Below are 5029 nucleotides of genomic sequence, written 5' to 3' on the forward strand. Positions count from 1 at the left end.
CTCCCTGCACTTGCCTGTGACTAATGATTCATCCCTAACTTTGACCTTAATTTAGTTCTCATCTTAACAGCAGAAAAACATGTAAAGATGTCTGCCTCACTGTAGGTTTTGATTTGATCAGCTCAATGTTTTCTGCTCAGGGAAATTTGATTGTGTAAAAAACAACTTAATGCATCTTAGGACCAATAATATTCAAATCTGATCAAATTGTCAAAAGTGAATGAGAAAAGCCGAAGTGTTCATTTCACCACTCAGATATGTCATTAAAATGCAGATGTTGTTGTTTTGTGCCTGGAACCAGAGACTGAACATGACAATAAAGCAAAACCACAGTCCCATTATTAAAGGTGTAAGTTTTTCTGAAGCAAAAAGACAAAAATATTTTTTATTAAGTTGGAGAAAAAGTATGCCATTCAGCTCTTTACACAATCTAAGCACATGCAGCCCCACAGTTTCAATACTTCATGAGGCTTAAAAGAAATGCATAAATGAATATCATCTGCATAGTGAGGAGCATATTTAAATGTGCTCAGAATGTGTTGAACAGGGAGCATGTAAACCATAATAAGGGCCCCAAAATAGACCCCTAAGGAACACCGAAATGTAGATTATTTCAGAAATATCTATAATTTATAACTACAACACAAAATGAATGATCAGAGACATGAAAAAAAGCAGATTTTAATACATCAGCTCAATAACTCAGCCTGTTAAGCATTATTTAATTAACAGAAAGTCACATTGCAATGTTCAAGAATTGTGCATTTGCTACTTTCAATTTGAACAAAATCAGCACGACCAAATATGTACTTTCGAGAATAATTTTGTTTAAAACCAATCAAGTAACAGGGTATTTTCCTTTTATTTATTTTTTTCAAAAAATACTTCTTTTTTTATTTTAACACAATCAAAATTAAAACTTTAATATCAAAGAAAGTTATCATTTAAATTCATTGTAATTAAAAGACCTTGATGAGTGTTTTTATAGCATTATTATAGTTAGACACTGGATCTATGAATATCATTTAAAAAAAACTTTTACCATAATGCGTTAGTGAAGGTTTTATAGTCTTGGAAGGGGATAAATGTTGCACAGAGAGACACAATCAGACTGACAGCAGCCACGCTGTGTTTAGTTGCTGTGTTGAATCTCACTTGGCAGCTGCTTCAGTCCTCTGTGTGTGTGTGTGTGTGTGTGTGTGTGTGTGTGTGTGTGTGTGTGTGCGCGTGTGTGTGCGCGTGTGTGTGCGCATGTGCGTTTCTTTATAATACCTTGTGGGGACAATTTTCCTGACACATATGTTGTGGGGACAGGAGCCTGGTCCCCACGAGGGGAAACCCTGTTTTTGGGTCAGGGGTCAGATTTAGGGCTAAGGTATGAATTGAGTTTTGGTTAGGGCTAGGGTTAGGTATGTGATGGTTAGGGTTAGGAAAAGGGTAAAGGTAAGGTTTAGGCTGTAGAAATGAATGGAAGTCAATGGAAAGTCCCCACAAAGATAGCCAGACAAACGTGTGTGTGTGTGTGTGTGTGTGTGTGTCTATGGATGAGTAGAAACATTTACCTTAACTGTCTGTCTGAAATGATAGGGCAATGCTTTGATGTGCTCTCTGGGACACTTCATCTGAAACATAAGAGGAATTATGATCAAGTCATGTGTTTTATACAATACATGGATGAGTCAGGGAGTGTCTGGATGACATTCCTGACACTCCCTAATGTGTCAGGTATGTGTCTGCATACATTTTACTACATAGTATTTAGATAATCTAAAATAATAAACATGTTTTAAATTTAGAATGACCCACAGATAATTTTGCAGTTCTAATTGTTCTCTTTCCCTTTTTCCTTATTAACATTAGGTGAACATTATAGCATCCCTCAAATTTGGATGACATTCCTGACACATCCACTTCTGTCATCCATCTTAGTTAAGCACATAGGTTTATTAAGCTCCCACTCATTACAAAATCTTACTTTTCAAAGTACGGATTTGTTGTATCAAATTTTTCTAGTAATATTTTAGGAGTGTGAAATCTTGAAATAATTTCCCTTCATTTCATACCAGCCAACATCCATTCTGTCATGTGTAGTAGTACCTGAATATCTGCTGGACTTTGTCAGCCAAAGTTCAAACTATGCCAATTCTCTTTCCAAAACGCAGCTTTTCCTTTGCTAAACTTAGACAAGAATGAAGAATTCCTCTGATAATGCAGATATTTGACCAGTTGCCTGGTAACAAGAAGATCCTAGCCAGGGCCCGTCTCTGCATGCATGTGTGGTTTCTGCCAGGGACTCTAGCTTCCCCATCATTCTGTCATGAAGCGTGTGGTTGGTGGTGAGGAGATGACGCCGAGGCCCAGGTAAGATGATGAGTGAGAAGAGTTTAAAGATGATAATGCTCGGTACACAGTCCAGGAAAGGCAGCACGGCAGAAACAAGCACGCAGCTAAACGCCGGTAGCAACAGACTATACGGACTGAACGGGAGCAAGCAAAAACCAGGACTTGGCAGTTCTACTGGAGAGTGCGGACTACATTAGACAAACAACTAGACATTCGTAAGACACAGTTAGACAAGGACCCGACCAGGAACACAGACAACAGGTGGTTTTAAATACACAAGGGGTAATTAAGGGAATGAGACACACCTGGGAAACAATCAACGGGGAAGACACAGAGACAGACTCACAGGGAACAGGACTACACAGAAACTCAAAAACACAAACACAGATCGTGACACATTCAGGACTCTGCATTTTAGCTCAAGTAGCCAGTCTAATTTGCTACTAGGTATGGCTATGTGCCTGCAGGTTTGCTGTACTGCGTTTTTAAGTTGCCCTGTGATGAACCCAGACTGCCCATTTAGATTGTTGATTGTGAACCATGCTGTTAATAATCAGTGTTCCTCATGAGAATTAACTCATTCCAGAAAGATACTTTATTCTAGTTTTTTTCTCATTTTCCTAGTTTATAAAGAATTAATAATTTCCTAATTAATAATTAAGTAATAATTAATAAATTGTCAATTATTCATTGTAGCAGACAAGTTGAAATCTGTCTGCTATTTTAATCAGGAGGCTTGTCATTATTTAGTAGAAACTGGCAGATCACGCTTCACTGACAAAACAAGTAATGGAGATTTTGCTCTTTTTCCTGACACCATCCCGGCCCAAAGTCATCAGCATCCACAACAACATTTTGAAGAAAGCTGGATAACATGAGTTCTAACAACATTTAATTTCACTCTAGGATTCATAAAGTATTTTTGAATTGAATTGAAGCGGCTTCTTTTTACAAAGCAGATGACACGAAACTCACCTGCACAGACTTTATGATCAATATCAATATCTGATGAACTCCATCAGAAAAGTTTTTCTAAATAAATCCATGATGCTGAACTGTAAAAAATAAATTAAAAAGAGAGAATACAATGATGCAATATTTTTTAATAGATTCATAGGAGACATTAAAGTAAGCATTTCATTAGACAATGAAATTATTAAACACAGTCTACACAAATGTATTCTGCATACATTTGACTACATAGTATTTAGATAATCTAAAATAATAAACATGTTTTAAATTTAGAACGACCCACAGATAATTTTGCAGTTCTATTTGTTCTCTCTCCCTTTTTCCTTATTAACATTAGGTGAACATTATAGCATCCCTCAAATTTAAGACTGATCAATATGAATATTGGATAAATAAATACAGAAATTGGGCAGTAATTATAATAAGCGTGTTTGAGAGGAGTGTTCAAACATAACTGCAGCTTTTAAATGCACAAGTTATGTCCTAAAAAACACAACAGCTCCTGAACACAATCATTTGACTGCAAATTAGAAGAAAACATTATGCCTGTATTGTTTCCTATTTTTTAATATGAAACATTTTTTACTTAAAATTAAAATTAAGATGTAATAAATGTGAGTTATTTTTATTAAGTCATTGACATTTAAAACATTATTACATCCTTTCGGTTAATTCATATGACTTGAGTTAAATGATTTAAAGAATGTTTATTGATGTTCTTTAAAACACAGGTTGGAACTTAGGAATCGAGAAAATTGATTTTTGTAGATTAAAATCACAGCCTGTAGGATAAGGCATTTTGTTCAAGGGAGTCAGTGCCTTTTCACTGCTCTATTTAACTACAGACAAGGAAGAAGAACTTCCTGTTGGAGGAAGTTCTTCTCCTCCAAGTTCTTCCTCCAACATGAGAGTGATTGACAGTGCTAACACCCTCCTCCTGGCTCTGATTGGTTGGTTCTAACTGATTTATGTAGTTCTGTAAATGATAGAGCACAGAGAGAAGGCAGAACAAATTTTTTTCACAGATTATCTGTTTCAAGCTGTCACCACAGGGTGACAGTTTTAACAAATATGTAAAAAAAAAAAAAAAAAGAAAAAAAGTATTTTTTTTACAAAAGTTGCACACTGCAAGTTTACGTAATTTAACACGTTAAGACTTATTTTATGACTGTGTGTCATGATGTGTGTTGGTTTTGGACCCAAATGCAGCAGACTGAGACTTTGAGTTAATTTTGAATGTTAAATAAAGAAAGAACATACAAAAATTTAGAACAAATACCATGAAGGATGCAGGGAGCCAGAGTAGAACAAAAATAAAAGGAACAACAAGAAGGTAATAGGATTGGACATGATTTAACAAGGTTTGATAGGAAGAACCAGCAAGGAGGAACTGAGAATGAGTTTTACATATACTGGGGAGCAGGGGTGCAACCAGGAATCGTGGGCCCCTTGACAAAAAATTTGTTTGGGCCCCCCCTCCCCCGCGCAGCTGCTGTTACAATTTTTTGAGTCTATTTGACCCATAAAAAGCGTCACAATTTTAAAGGCTAGCATCTGCCTTGCTTTCTTTGGTTCAATACTGATAATTAGCACAATATTTACTGCTCATGAATTTAACATCCAACAGTCCACATCCAGTATGCAAGTAGGTTCCTTAAATTTTTTCTTAGTTTTAGATTACTGAAATGTCTCTCCCCATGAGCAACAGTCAAAA

General features: G+C 36.1%; 1 protein-coding gene and 1 long non-coding RNA gene across 2 annotated transcripts in view; one reads left to right on the plus strand and one right to left on the minus strand.

Moving 5' to 3' along the window:
• The window catches only part of LOC107838199 (uncharacterized), an 8161-nt gene extending 6461 nt beyond the window's left edge, over window positions 1-1700 (minus strand). The window contains exon 1 of the long non-coding RNA XR_001664246.1: window positions 1563-1700. This is a non-coding gene — a long non-coding RNA (uncharacterized LOC107838199). The remainder of the gene's footprint in view (window positions 1-1562) is intronic.
• The window catches only part of vstm2b (V-set and transmembrane domain containing 2B), a 21531-nt gene that overhangs the window by 13092 nt on the left and 3410 nt on the right, over window positions 1-5029 (plus strand). The gene's annotated exons all lie outside the window — the stretch shown is intronic.

This window comes from Poecilia formosa, unplaced genomic scaffold (genome assembly GCF_000485575.1).
Source record: "Poecilia formosa unplaced genomic scaffold, Poecilia_formosa-5.1.2 Scaffold219, whole genome shotgun sequence".
In the NCBI taxonomy this organism is placed as follows: Eukaryota; Metazoa; Chordata; class Actinopteri; order Cyprinodontiformes; family Poeciliidae; genus Poecilia; species Poecilia formosa.